This window comes from Aythya ferina, assembly GCF_964211825.1.
Source record: "Aythya ferina genome assembly, contig: HAP1_SCAFFOLD_36, whole genome shotgun sequence".
Taxonomy (NCBI): Eukaryota; Metazoa; Chordata; class Aves; order Anseriformes; family Anatidae; genus Aythya; species Aythya ferina.
The window spans coordinates 648095-663004 of record NW_028181462.1 but is presented as its reverse complement, the minus strand read 5'-3'; the positions used below and the strand labels follow the sequence as shown (position 1 = coordinate 663004).

At 51.7% G+C, this 14910-nt stretch overlaps 1 long non-coding RNA gene across 2 annotated transcripts in view; it reads left to right on the top strand.

Moving 5' to 3' along the window:
• The first annotated feature begins 950 nt into the window (after positions 1-950).
• The window catches only part of LOC311428181, a 46028-nt gene continuing 32068 nt past the window's right edge, over positions 951-14910 (top strand). Inside the window, exons 1-4 of one of the 2 annotated variants that reach the window (XR_014687605.1) lie at positions 951-1063; positions 1572-1883; positions 2551-3013; positions 3975-4071. This is a non-coding gene — a long non-coding RNA (uncharacterized lncRNA). Of the gene's footprint in view, positions 1064-1571; positions 1884-2550; positions 3014-3974; positions 4072-14910 lie in introns of those variants that run through there. The other variant, XR_014687604.1, reaches the window with a different exon arrangement.

Below are 14910 nucleotides of genomic sequence, written 5' to 3'. Positions count from 1 at the left end.
CCTCGCCCAGTACCAATGTGATGACGGTAGAGACAAGGAGAAACCAAGAAGATCAAAAGAACGTGACCTCATTTCAAAAGAAACCGTTTTGTCCGGCAAAGAGTCTTGTGAGCCTGGTGAGAAATTGCGGCAAACTTCCTCTCTCAAGTCTGACACTGAATGTAGCTCTAACAATCTTTCTTCCTTAGCTATTGCAGATAGACGCCAAGATACAAAGGACAAGACTAAAACCACTGAGAAAGAGCATTACCGAAGCAAGAGGGAACATGCTCCTAGTGAAGAGAAGGAGAGTCAAAAAGCAGGTCCTTCCAGCAAGAGGAGGTGTTCTCAGAGCGTGGAATTTGTTGAGCAAAAGAGTCACAAGCAGGAGTACTGGGAGGGAAGCAGGTACAGATCTTTCCCTCGTGAAAGAAACAGCCCTGAGAATGGCAGAAGAGCAGTCAAATATTCAAAGTACAGATCTGGCAGCGGAGGAAGATCAGAACAAGGTAGCAATAGGTACTACCGATCCAAAGGGGAAAGAAGTTGGAGCAGAGAAAGATACTATCGAGACAAAGCACGGAGATGGGAAAGATGTAGCTATTACAGTGATTACTATTCACCTCATGCGACAGGAGACAGTAGAGAGAGAAAGTTCTCTCACGGCGATTCAGCCTTTGACAGATTGACTGCAATTTACTACAGCAGGTCACATAAGCATTATCATTACAAAAGCAGATGGCCTCACGGTTCCCTCTTGAGAGAGGAAGATGTACGTCGCTTTAGCACACCCCGAGCAGACTTGCATCGTTGCTCGGTACCTCAGCAACATTCCAGAAGACATTCTCGTGAAAGACATGCGCTTCCACCTGTGTCAGCTCATTTGGAGAACTGTCGCCAGAAAAATGAAACAGAAGGAAACAGAAAAAGAAAATATACCCGTGCAGAAGGTAGTGAAAGTGAAATAGAAAGGAAAGACAGAAAGATAGAAAAGGAGCTTTTAGGTGGTGAAAAAAATGCAAAAATATCACAAGTTCTGGAAGAAACAGAAGTCTAAGGATAAAGATGGAGAGAAGGATTCCAAGTAAGCAAGGATTCCAGCATACTCCACATTTTTTATCCTAATTCTTTTCTGGGTGCTTCTCATGTCTTCCTTTTTTTTTTTTTTTTTTTTTTTTTTTTTTCTGGTAGTTTCTAAGTTATTTAGATAGCATCAGCTGGCTGGGGATCATGTTGTTACGTTGATCAGTGAAGACAGGAAAGCTCTTGCTGAATTGTGTCAGAGCACTAGCTTTGGACCACATAGTTCGAATCACATCCGTACACCATTCCAGATTAGGTTAAAAGATTTTTTCTGCTTGCACATATTCCAGAGCTAGCCGTTGTTAATGATCTGTGTACAAACCAGGACCTATGGTCCTTCAATCTGACGGCTTAAGTTTGCTGCATCTAAAGTAAGTTGCGTGTGCACAAAGCACCACAAAATAGCTGACATGCTGCAAATCATCACCTGTGGTAAAATAAATCAAGTTTCATATAGGCAACAAGTGCCACATCTTTTTTTCCCTTTTTAACTTGCATGTTTCTTTCAGACTTCATGATTTGTGTTTCTGTGCGCTCCACTTTGACAATGCCAATCGCAAGCGTAAGAAAAAGAAGAAAAAGGAGAAGAAAAAGAAGAAAAAGGAGAAACACCAGGAAAGCAAAAGGCTCCTTGGAACACTTAGATCCTCGTTTCCAGAAGATAACGCGGGAGAAGAAGGAAGAATGCCATCCTCCAGATGGCTCTTCATGTGAGTAATGCAGAAGTGAGAGCAGTAAACAACCTTACAAGGAAGGGAAGACTTCCAGTGCAGGCGAAAGCAAGAAATACTGCTCCATCGCATCCAACGACTATACTAAAGGTAAGCGGCCGCAGCGTGTGTGAGGAATTCCTTTTATATTAATCTCGAGATTATTTCAAACAGTCTTGAAGTGCTTGATGACTTAACAGTCTGCAGATTTATTATCAAATCAAAAAAAAACCCCACTTGGTAGACTATTTTTTTTCCCAGTTTTGAATGACCACTAGGAAAGAAGGCCTGAAATAAAGAGGTTAAAGGCAAATGGTTTTCATTTGGTTTGATGATGAAGTGGCAAACAAGAGGAAGAGTTGCAAGCTCCCTTCTTAAATTCAGTCCAGCCAAGTAGGAAAAGTAAATGTGGACAGCTGTATCTTGGCAAAGAAGATAGTAGGGAGCAAGGAGGTTTAGCAGTCAAGATGGAAGGTGATGCCATGAGGCTTAGAGGCTAGTAATGTTCTAATGAATCACAGCCTTCCTAAAAAAAACCTGCCTGAATAATTCACGTGAATAACATACTACCTTCAGCTATTTCAGCTTCTTGCTGTACAGCTGAATGCCTTTTACGTAATGTTTGGAGAAGTAAAATCTCCGAAGAGGTTTTCATATCTTTTGCCCAGTTTGGATGATGAAGTAAATTGCCAGAGTCAGTAGATTCTGGCACTGACAAGTTTCTTCAAGCTTAAGAGCGAGTGCAATTGTTTCCAAGCATTTTTCTTTTCTGAGACAGGGAGCACCAGAAGTTGTCATCTTAAAATACGACATGGAGGGGAGGCTGGTTGTTCACACATTCTTGCCAACATTCATGCAATCTGTCCCATTATCAAGAACAAAATTAGGGACTGAACGGAGGTCTTTCAAATTCCAGTGTTGCAAAAATGGACTTTTTACGATACTAATGTCAAAAGAATCCTGATTGTACTAGACTGGAAGTATCTCTTCTAGCTGAAAAATCAGGAAGAGCACAGAAGAAAATGCCTCTGCTCTACTGCTCTTCGGGCTTCAGTGAATTCTCTGGCCAGCAGATGGCGAACTCGTTCTCTCTAAACCAGTCCAAAGTAGAGGAAGAAAGTCAACGTCTTGCATGCATTACACAAGTGCGGGGCATGGGGATCCCTGGGCTATATACGTGAAAGAGATGTTCGTTGATAAATACAGCAGTACCCACCCCACTTGGATACACTGCTTGCAAGGTAAGCAGGATAGGAGGGCTGTGCAAAGCAATTCTGTTAAATTGAGGAATTCAAGTATTTCGTCAAGCCTAAAGATACTAATTAGTTTCCTTTTGGGGAAGGTCAGTCTTTCAAAGCAAAGAAAAAATGTCTCTTAAGCAGGATTTTCTGAATGGTGGAATCTAATCTGAAAAAAGACCACTTCCACACGTTAATTATTTGCTAGTTTATTATTTTTAATTTTCTACTGTATTGAACCTCTCAAAGAAGCTAGGGACAGACTAGGAACAACGGAGGACTTGTTAGAGTGCCTTTTCAACCAGAATCATGTTCCTTTGAATAAATGAACAAGGATAGCTAGTGACAATTTGTGATTTAAGGAAATTGCAGATACGTGAGAGAAAGAGCAGCATTAAAGCAGTTAAATTCCTGCATTCCTAAGTGCTCTCTCTAGCAAGTTAGTGAACGCTTGTGTTCTGTGGCTAGGATTTGGTCAGCTTTGATCACTAGTAAACCAAGGATGCCGTCCAGTCAAACCTTCATATGACTGTAACTTACCTAATGTCCTGGTTTCAGTTAGCACAGAATTAATTTTCTTCCTAGTAGCTGGTGGAATGCTGTGTTTTGGCTTAGAATGAGCTGTGCTAACTGAAACCAGGACACCTAAGGGCAACCATTTGCTATCAAAGCAGGTAGCTTTGTCCTACTATTCTGTACAGCTCACCAATTTTAGCATAGAATTCAAATGTAGTCCGTTTAATGGGAGGGCTTTGGAAGCCGCCTTCTCCAGTCAGTTCAGATGTCGGCGAGGGGCTGGTGAGCCGCTGGGACGGAACCCCCGTTGCCCGGGTTCCCCAAGCAACCGCCCCACTCTCCAGCCACCATGGCAGGTCCAGCAGCCGGCTCCCGCTCCTCCCGGGGCTGCGGCCCTGCTGGCGAGCCCAGCGCCCCAGAGCTCAGCCCAGCGCCCTTTTTCCCACAGAGGGTTTCCCCAGACGGCTTCCGCGGCTTGCGCAGACGCAAAACTCCCCCTTCGTTGTCCCAGCCGTGCCGCCAACGGTGGCTGCCTGGCTGCTGCCCTCCCTCCCCGGAGCGACGGCGCTGCCCTTGCAGCCCCCGCAGGTACCCACCCTCCCCTCCGCGCTGCCCCAGGCCACCGTCTGGCACGTGGTGCCAGGGGTCCAGGGGCAGGTGCTGCAGCTCCCCGCCGGGGTGCAGCTGCCACCTGGGGGGCACCTCCCAGCCCAGGGGCACCACCTGCAGCTTGGGCAGCTCCCCGCCGGGGGGCAGCTCCCTGCTGTGGGGCAGCTCCCCGCCGTGGGGCACCAGCTGCAGCTGGTGCAGCTCCCCGCTGTGGGGCACCAGCTGCAGCTGGTGCAGCTCCCCGCTGTGGAGCAAAACCTGCAGCTGGTGCAGCTCCCCGCTGTGGAGCAAAACCTGCAGCTGGTGCAGCTCCCAACCATGGGGCACCAGCTGCAGCTGGTGCAGCTCCCCGCCGGGGGGCAGCTCCCCCACACCGCTCCTCCCTGTGTCCCCATCCATCAGTGGGGACAGCCCATGGTGACGGGGACACTGGTACCCCACCATGCGCTGGGGCTGGGGCCCAGGGCCGTGCTCCATGGGGAGCTCCTGCACCCCGCAGGCACCTGCCTGTTGCAGGCCCCCGCCCAGCGCAACCCCCCGCCACCCCTCGCCCTGGGGCCTCCGCTGCGGGGGCAGGCGCTCCCCACGCCCCGCACCCTGAGCAGCAGCCGGGGGCAGCTGCCGGAGCCCTGCTTGCACGCCGTGGGGCTCAGCAAGGACCAGGGGCCCCCGCTGCCCGGCCCCACTGCCCCCAAGCCTGCCCAGGCTCCAAGGACCGCCAGCACCCAGACGGCGACGCCTGACGGTGAGTTTGGGGCTGGCACAGCCGGCCGCTGGGCGCCCCACACCCAGGGGCCATGGGAAAGCTGACATCGCCCGTCTTGGGGGATTTTCTTGCTTCGTCCTCAGCGGTGACAGCCCCGCAGGTGCCTGAGGAGCCCCCGCAGCTGCCCGAGCTGGGCCCTGATGCCTTTGCCGAGGCCTTTCCAGAGCTGGCAGGGGACAGCCAGCAGCTGCAGCACATGCAGGACGAGCTCCTGGCCGACCTGGACATCCCCATCCCCGGCATGGAGGAGCTGCTCAGCTGGCTCGATGCCGTGGAGCCCCAGGACGCCTTCCCCGATTTGCCCAGCAGTCCTGCCCTCAGCCGCTTCCTCTTGCAGCTGCCCGACCTCTGCGAGGACATCGAGGAGCCGAGCACGCAGGGACTGGAAGCCACAGGAGCCCTCGGTGAGGTCCCCTCAACCCCTGGGCTGCGCCCCGAGAAGCTTGAGGGTGGGCTGTCGCTGCAGTCCCCCGTCGTGCCAGCAGTGAGTCCCCCGCTCAGCCCTGCAGCCAGTCCCCTGCCCAGTGCGCTTAGGAGCCCCCTACCCAGTCCACCCCTGAGTCCCCCCAAGAGCCTCCCTGACACCGAGCTCCTCAGTGCCCTTAGTAGACCCCTGCCCCAACCCCCCCAGCGTTCCCTCAAGACCCGCCCCAACCCCAAGGTCCCCAGTGCCCTTAGTAGACCCCAGCCCAAATCCCCCCCGAGTTCTCCCAAGAAACGCCCCAACCCCAAGGGCCGCAGTGCCCTTAGTAGACCCCAGCCCAAATCCCCCCCGAGTTCCCCCAAGAAACGCCCCAACCCCAAGGGCCGCAGTGACCATAGGAGACCCCTGCCCAAACGCCCCCTGGGTCCCCTCAAGAGCCCCCCGCCTGCCCCTGCGTCCACCGGCACCAAGCGGGGGGCCAAGCGCCCTGCGCCCAGCAGCACCCCCGGGACAGCGCAGAGCTGCCAGCACAGGAGGCCGACGACAGAGAACCCCCCCGGCAAGGAGAGGAAGACGCTGCTGGGCCAGGCTGGCCAAGGCCGCAAGAGACCGTGCCAGGGGAAGACGGCTGGCAGCAGCACGGTGGCTGGCAGCAGCAGGGAAGCAGGCAGCAGCGGGCAGCAGCTGGCGATCAACAGCACCACGGCACCCAGCAAGAGAGCGCGAAGCCCGGGGGCTGCAGGGGGGCAAGGAGCAGCGGCGCCACCTCCCCGCAGAGCGCGGCTGCTGCCGGAGACTCCGAGTGGGGAGCCCCGTGCCGTGTGGCCCCAGGACAGGCTCTGTCCCCAGGCCAGCGGGGCCAAGACGCTGCAGCACCAGCACGCGGGGACAAAGACCCCCAGCGAGACTTTGCAGCCGCTGGGGGCCAGGGCCAAGGCGCTGGGGCCAGCGTGCCAGCTGGCCTGTGTGCAGCCGCAGCCCACCTCCAGCAGCCCCAGCAGCCTGCCCAGCGCCCCGCCGACAGTGCCAGGCTCCAGCGCTGTGCCTGCTGCCCCCCGGCCCCCAGCTGGCAGCAAGGAAAAGGAGGTGCCAGCACCACCAGGCAGCACAGCATGAACAGGGGACGCTGCCATAGAGCCAGCGCCCAGAGAGCTGGGCCTGCCAGCCGCGTGAAGCACCTGCTCCAGCTTCAGCCACGCTCCTCAGCCCTTGCCCCTCTTGCTTGCCCTCTCCCCTCTCTCGTGCTGGAGCTAGGGGATGAGCTTGCCACTCTCAGGGATGGGCAACAGCGCCAATGGCAAATGCGCGCGCGCCTCACCCAGGAAGGTGGCAATGGCAAGCTGGGGAGATGCTGGCAGCAGCTGGGCTGGGAAAGCTTGGCCATGGCAACTGCTGCTTGGGACACCAAAGGGCTGAGAGACAAGACTTGCTTCTTCTTTCGGGGCATTGCTCTTCTTTCCTGCCTTCTGGATTAAATTCCTCTCCTTAGGTGGTCACTCAGCAAGGCCTCTGCCTGCAGCTCTTCTTGCACTGGCATGCCAAGGGGATAAGAACTGGGAGGTCTTTGGGATAGCAAGTGATCAGTGGGATGGGAAGTGATGATGGGGATAGCAATTCATTGGAATGGGAAAAATGGGTTTTATTTGTATTAAATTTAAATTTTTTAATTTTCATTTAATTTATTGGTTTTCTTATTTATTTAATTAAATCCACTTTATTGACTGTGTTGTACAGTATGGCATTGTTTTATTATTATAAAATTATAAGTATTTAATAGTATTAAATATTTTTATATATTAATATATTATAAACTATAGGTATCATTATTTATTACTTTGTTGGGTTTTATTCCTTTTCTACCCTATTAAACTCTCTTTATCACAACGCACTGGTTTGGACTTTATTTTTCCTTCCGAGTCATTCTGGATTCACTCCGGATGGGGGGACACTAGCGAACGCCTGTGTGCTTCAGATCCAAGGTCACCTTTGCCCTCAACTCAAGATACATATTTGCATCTGTTGTTGTGAAACAAAATTAACAATAGGAACAATAAAGTTACCTACTTGCTAGCAGCAGCTCTACATTTGCTGGGGTCTGCTCTGTGCATTTTGAAGACCATTCCATGCTCTTCAGCCCCTTCAGGAGGAAATGTATGCTTCTAGGAAAATGCGTCTTGACCTGATGCAAAGCTGTGACGCAGCCTGCAGCTGCTGCAAGCCCTGGCATTTTACCTGCAGCCCCTCCAACAACTCTGATGTTCCCTGCATCGACTTCAACCACTGCAGCAGGACCTGAGGCCCCTCAAAGCCTTGTCACACACCCTGCAGCCCCTCGAGTCCCTGGCATGTTCCCTGCAGCCCCTCCAGCCCCTGGCATGTTCCCTGCAGCCCCTCCAAGCCTGGCACAGGCCCTACAGCTGGCTCCGGGGACGACCCCGTTGCTGTCTCAGGCACCAATACACACAAGGGGAAGGAATGCATGCAGAAGTCATCTCGTTTCGGAAGGGCAGAAAGTCCTCCCAAGAAGGGGAAGGAGCAAGAGGAAGGCGAGGCAGCCTACCCCAAGATAGGGCCATCCCAGGGCACAGGAGGCTGTTGGAAAGGAGATTAGATAGAAAAGCAGCAGGAAGCAGGTGATCCCCATCCCTGGGCGAGCTGCGAGCCATGGGACAAGATTGCAGCTGTCCTCCAGGCGAGCACATTGTCAGCTGGCTGCTGCACTGCTGGGATAGCAGCTGCGGGAGCCTGGCAGCAGAGGGCAGGGAAGCCAAGCAGCTGGGATCCTTCTCTGGGGAAGGGGGCACTGAGAAAGCGCTTGCAAACGGGGCACAAGCCCTCAGCCTCTGGAGGCGGCGCCTGTCAGGCGTGAAGGAAAGGGATCCCTTCTGGGAAGATGCTGTGGGCTTGCTGAGGCTCGAAGAACAGACGGTGCTGGCTGCTACCAGCGTGCTGCAGCAGCGGCAAGACAGAGCCGTGGTGGTTTTCCTCAGCTGGGCAGCTGAGCTCCAGCACAAGCGCTCTCTCCCTGCCCCTCCTCCAACGCCAAGGGGAGAAAAGAGGCTGGCAAGGGCTCAAGGGCTGCCAGAAGGACAGGGAGATCACTCCACAAGGAGCGTCACGGGCAAAGCAGGCTCAGCACAGCCTGTTCCAGTCCAGCCCGGGGCCTGCTCCTGCGGGGGCTCTCCACAGGCCGCGGCCTCCTCCAGGCCACAGCCACCTGCTCCACCGGGGGCTCCTCCACCCGCAGGGGGGCTGCAGCGTGGAGATCTGCTCCACGGGGGACCCATGGGCTGCAGGGGGACAGCCTGCTCCACCAGGGGCACAGCCTGCTCCACCAGGGGCCTCTCCCTGCACAGGCCGCAGGGGAACTGCTGCTGTGAGCCTGGAGCACCTCCTGCCTCCTGCTGCACGGACCTTGGGGGCTGCACAGAGCTTTCTCACTCCTCCCTGAGCCAGACGCTGCTGGGCAGCAGCTTTTGTTCCCTTTCTTAGATGGGCTCTCCCCCAGGCGCAAACATCATCCTTTTGCTCTGCGTTCTAGGCAGCAGCAGGTGGGTCCCTCCTGGAAGGAGCCTCCTGGAAGCGGCCCTGAGCTCCCATGGGGCAGCTGCTGCATTCTCCTCACAGAGGACACCCCTGCAGCCCCCCGCTCCCACAGCCTGGCCACGCAAACCCAAGCCAAGACACCGAGCGAGCCTCCCTGATTGCCAGGCAGCAGCTGGCTCAGTCTGGGACCGCAGGCCAGTGCCCACAAGACTCTCCTGGGCCTTGAAAAGCAAGCCTTGTGGGGACGGAGCACCCACAAAGAACGGACTCACACAACAGGACTCCTTGCTGTCGTGGTTCCGCTCGAGTGGGCAGCCGAGCTCCACCACAGCCGCTCTCTCACTCCCCCTCCTCAAAGAGGAATGGGGAGAAAATATGTGAAAAGGGCTCAAGGATTGAGATAAGGACGAGAAAATCACGCAATTATTATTGTAACGGGCAAAACAGACTCGGCATAAGGAGATAGTAAGATTTATTGCCTACAACTAACAAGCGAGAGAAGTGAGAAAACAAAGGAAAAAAAAAACCAAAAGCACCTTCCCCCCCCATCCACCCTTTTCCACCTCCTCCCCCCGAGCGGCGCAGGGGAACGGGGAATGGGGGTTATGGTCAGTCTACAGCACTTCTTCTCTGCCGCTCCTTCTCGGTCACTCTCGTCCCCTGTGCTGTGGGGTCCCACCCACGGGATGCAGTCCTTGATGAACTGATCCGGCGTGGGCTTCCCACAGGCAGCAGCTCTTCCAGAACTGCTCCAGATATGGGTCCGTACCACGGGGTCCATCCCTCAGGAGAAAACTGCTCCAACCTGGCTCCCCTACGGGCAGCAGCTCCTGCCAGATCACCTGCTCCTGCGTGGGCTCCTCTCCACGGGCTACAGGTCCGGCCCGGAATCTGCTCCGGCAGGGGCCTTCCACAGGCGGCAGCCTCCGTCGGTGCAGGGCCACCTGCTCCACCGTGGTCTCCTCCACGGGCTGCAGCGTGGAACCCTGCTCCACCGTGGTACTCCATGGGCTGCAGGGGGACATCCTGCTTCACCATGGTCCTCACCACAGGCCGCAGGGGACTTCTGCTCCGGCGCCTGGAGCACCTCTCCCCCTCCTTCTACACTGACCTTGGTGCAAGGCTGTTCTCCCACTCCCTTGACTCTCCCGGCTGCTGTGTGGCGCAGCGTTTTTTCCCTGTCTTAAATATGCTCTCACAGAGGCGCAAAACAACATCGCTTATTGGCTCGGATCTGGAAAACAATGGGGGCCTTCCCAAACATGGGGCAGCTTCTAGATCTTTCTCACAGAAACCACCCCTATAGCCCCCTGCTACCAAAACCTTGCCACGTAAACCCACTACACTTGCCAACACTGCCTCACAGACACCTGGGCCTTGAGCGGGTAGCTCACCTTGAGCGAGCTCATTTCCTTCCCAGTAGCTGAAATGTAGCCTTGTGGGGACGGAGCACCCACAAAGAACGGACTCACACAACAGGACTCCTTGCCAACACTGCCTCACAGACACCTGGGCCTTGAGCGGGTAGCTCACCTTGAGCGAGCTCATTTCCTTCCCAGTAGCTGAAATGTGCCCTTTCGGGGGCATCTGGGGGCTACAGCGTGCTGCTGAGAGGGATGTTGGAGCTCCTGCAGGGCAGTGCTTCCACTAAGGCAAGGCCTTTTCTGCATCTTCTACTGCCCTGCAAGCGAGGATGCTTGGGGCACACAAGAAGCTGGCAGGGGACACAGCTGCAGGGATTGCAGCGATTCCTAAAGTCATAGCCAAATACAAGAAAGACAGGAGGACGTGATGCTTCCGAGAGAAAGGAGCTCGCTTTGGGGTCCAAATCCGTCCCTTTTTCAGGGAGGAAGAGATGCTGTGCATTTCTCTCGTCCCCCTGAGACAGCCACTGGGTGACGATGGTGCCAAGTGTCTGGAAAGAGACCTTGCTTTCTCAGGCCCAGGTGTCCAGCTGCACACCAAGGCCGTCCCTGGCTTCCAGGCGCAGTTGCCAGGCCCAAGGCCGAGCTCCCCTGCGAACTCCCAGCCCAGCAGACCTTGCTCCTGGCATTGTGGAGCAGCCATTTCATGGCAGCCTTTTCTCCTGGCAGTCAGCTTAGCGCCGAATGCTCTGTCACCGGGACGCCTGAGAGCTGTGGCAGCTCAGCAGAGAGTCACTGTCAGCCTTGGAGCTCACAAAGGTGGGTGGCCGCAAGTGCCCTGAGCGTCCAGCTCGCAATGAGGACTGCTGTGGCACTCAAATTGTCACCTGTTTGCTGCGATGCTGGGATACCTGCTCTGGTAGCCTGGCATCAGAGGCCAGGGAAGCCAAGCAGCTGGGATCCTTCTCTGAGGCAGGGGACACTGAGAGTGGAAATGGAAATGGGGCACAAGCCCTCCGCCTCTCAAAGGAACCCCTCAGATGTTTAGGTATAGTAAACTTATGTATATCTGTGTGACTCTAGACCACAACATGTTAGTATTCTGGTTTGTCCACTGCTTTGTTGTGGGGGCTTTGAGTTGGCCTCTACTCTTTAGGTGAATGCTGACTTCATATCTATGGTGCACTTTATTCTTAAAATGGGAAGTTTCTACCAATTTCCTGTCCAAAGTTCCTCATAAGCCAACTGCAATCATCATTTCAGATGTATCTCCCAACTTACACATTTCCTAATTCTCCTTGATATTTACTCAAGAAATGCATTTTCACAGAGACAGCATATTTTTCTCTCAACTGGCATCTGGCTGAGCAGAATGATGTCCTTTAATTCCCTTCCACACAATAGGCAACTTGTTCCTTCTGTCTTCTGAACACTTCCTCCTAAGTTCAATGTGAATACAAGTGGCAGAATTTTGCCTCATGTCTTAAATGTGTGGCAGGGCTGCCCTGTCAGGTATATTTATACTGGAGAAAAAAAAAAAAAAAAAAAAAAAAGAATAGCCATACACACCATATAACCACTTAACTTTTTCAGTTCTTCTGTTAAGAGTGCATGAACATGGGGTTTTGTTGTTTTATTGTTTGTTTTAAACTCCTGACTGCCATATAGCAAACATGACAAAAAAAAAAAAAAAACAACCTTTGTTGAGAATCTCTAAGCATGGCTCTACTTTGTATTATCAAATGTCACTTCACCTGAACCATTTCAATCACAAGGGATATCCTTCTGTCAGGCTCGGTAGTACTTCCCAACTTTATGTCACCTGGAAATCTCAAAGCTCATATGTAATTTTTAGTCTTCGGCCACCACGTCCATACTGAACATACCTAAATTTGAAGTCATCTCTGCTCTGAATAAGAGGTTGGGTTTTCAGAGGTCCCTTCCAGCCTACATTTCTCCATGAGTCTTTGCCTCCTTAGCAGCTGCAGTTTCAGAACTGTCTCTGAGAATCACTACAGGTAACCTCTCCTTTGCCGGTAATTCCCTCTTCGAACAGTGTGAACAATTGCAAACTCCCTTGATTCACTTGCAGCCCCAAAGCCCAAATCCATAGATAAGGTATCAGAAGCTCACAGAAAGTGAAATAGATGTAGTTCATCCCCTGTGTAGGGGAGCACTGGTCCTACAAAGGCAAGCTACTAAATTCTCTGGAAACAAATTAGCTTTAATAAATTATCTTGTAAATTCCACATTACCCGCTACTTCCCTAGTCTTATCTCTTCTTGCTACAAAACTTTGCCCAGCGTTGATGTCAAACTAACAGGCCTGCACTTGTCTGGATCACTCTTTACATTCTCCTGGACAGAAGTATATTTGTTACTCTCCCATTCTGGGGACTAGCCCTGATTTGCACAATTGTGGTGTATTTTTCCTACTTGAGTTGTTGTTCTGTGTGCCAGTGCTGTTAATAGGCTAGGTAGATATCAGCTTGTCATTTTTCACTTGAATCACTGTAGATTTTTATTTCACCTCAGATGATGTTGTGCCTAGTGCCCTACCCTCATTTGCAATGGGAATCCTGTCACTGCCCTTAATATCACATTGTTGTTGCTGTTAGATGCAGGAAATAAGATTTGCAGAATTTGAGACATCATTAACTTTTGATCTATTTTTGCCTCGAGTATGCAACTGTCCTAATTTGTTCTCTTTGTTCCCCCTGGGTTCCGTGGCTTAAGTATCATTTACTATTATTGTTTAATTTCCTATGTGAAGGAGGTTTTGGGTCATTCGTACTTTATTTTTGCAGTTTTTAACCTCTGAAATGTACCTTTTCTCATTGCTTTTTTCCCATCTGAATTTTGAATTTTAACTCTGCCTTTTCTGCACTCCAGTCCCAGAGATGTTTAGTCAGACTCAATGATTCATTTCCTTAGATTTCAAAGTTTGCATTTGTAAGCCTCAAAAATTTCATTCTAAGCCTGGTTTTGTTTTATGTTTTGTTTTATCAGTTTTATGGTATGATAAGCTTTTGCTTCCACTGAAGGTTAGAAGTCATTATGAATAGTGCCAACAAAACAGAAACATAACAATGAAAATGATATTTGAATTCAGAAATAGGTATTTAAAAAGTTCACCTTCTCCAGCACAAATGGGGAAAGTAAAATCAATAAATAAATAAATAGAGCAGTCCTAAATCATCAAAACTGGCCAAAGAATTAGAAGAAGCACTATTTTTCCAAGGCTGCAATGTTTTCCATTCATCTCACTGGGCCAGCAGAGCACTAGAGAGCTGGATGCACTGAACTCCTGGCTCATACCCTAAATGACCTGCAGGAAGATCTTCTTATCTCTGTCCCCCCGTTTCTCCTTTCAATCTCTGTTTTGTCTGTTTGTATCACTAGCTATCAAAGCGCTACTGAGATATGCACGTGCAGCACCCAGCACAACCTTGTTTCAGGCTCCAGTGGGACCTTTAGGCATTACTATCCTATAAACAAGTCACAGTGATAGTGAGTGTAATTACAGTCGTCAAACTATTCCAGCTCCACTTCATTAGCCATGCCCTGAGCTAAATAACATTTTAATCAGTTTGATATGTCATCTGTGGCTTTCTTCACTGTCACTTGCAATCCAGCAAACTCCTTCCTTCATGTTTCTACATTAGACAGAGGGTTCTTAACTGCAGACATCCACTTCCCTGTTCAGGAAGCAGTGAGACCTTTCATCTTCACCCAGAATTAAGATGATATCCAAGCATCATGAGACACAGCGCGTATGTCTCCTAGGCCCATCCCATAAGAGCAGGACATTTACCTCACATGAGAAGAAGACTTAATGCAGAGGCAAAGCAAGATACTCGGTGTCAAAGCCATGCCTGGATGAGCATTAAAGACAGATCAAAATTACCCAGTACAGGAGGAAAATCTATCATTTGAAGAAGATTATGGTCTCTGATTATTAGTTTCAAAATTAGTTTTTTTCTTTGGATTTCCTCTGAACTTAAACTTAGTTTGGAATGCCTTTGGTTTTGAATAGTTCTGAAATTGTATTACTTCTCCTAAGTAAGTTGATAGTCTGTTCTATTTACGTGAAATTCAAATAATATAGTGAAGGATCTGCCATCACTTTTACTGTGTGCCAGGCTGAGAGCCTTCCTGTACTTAAAGGCAACCTATAGGAAAGCTGGGGAGGGGGTCTTTATCAGGGCCTGGAGTGACAGGACATGGAGTAATAGCTTTACACTGAAAAGTTAGATTTCTGGTATATGTTAGGAAGAAATTCTTTACTGATAGTACTTCACATCCAGCCACTCCAGCCCCTGGCATGTTCCCTGCAGCCCCTCCAAGCCTGGCACAGGCCCTACAGCTGGCTCCAGGGACGACCCCGTTGCTGTCTCAGGCACCAATACACACAAGGGGAAGGAATGCATGCAGAAGTCATCTCGTTTCGGAAGGGCAGAAAGTCCTCCCAAGAAGGGGAAGGAGCAAGAGGAAGGCGAGGCAGCCTACCCCAAGGTAGGGCCATCCCAGGGCACAGGAGGCTGTTGGAAAGGAGAGCAGAGAGAAAAGCAGCAGGAAGCAGGTGATCCCCATCCCTGGACAGCTGCGAGCCATGGGACAAAATTGCAGCTGTCCTCCAGGCGAGCACATTGTCAGCTGGCTGCTGCGCTGCTGGG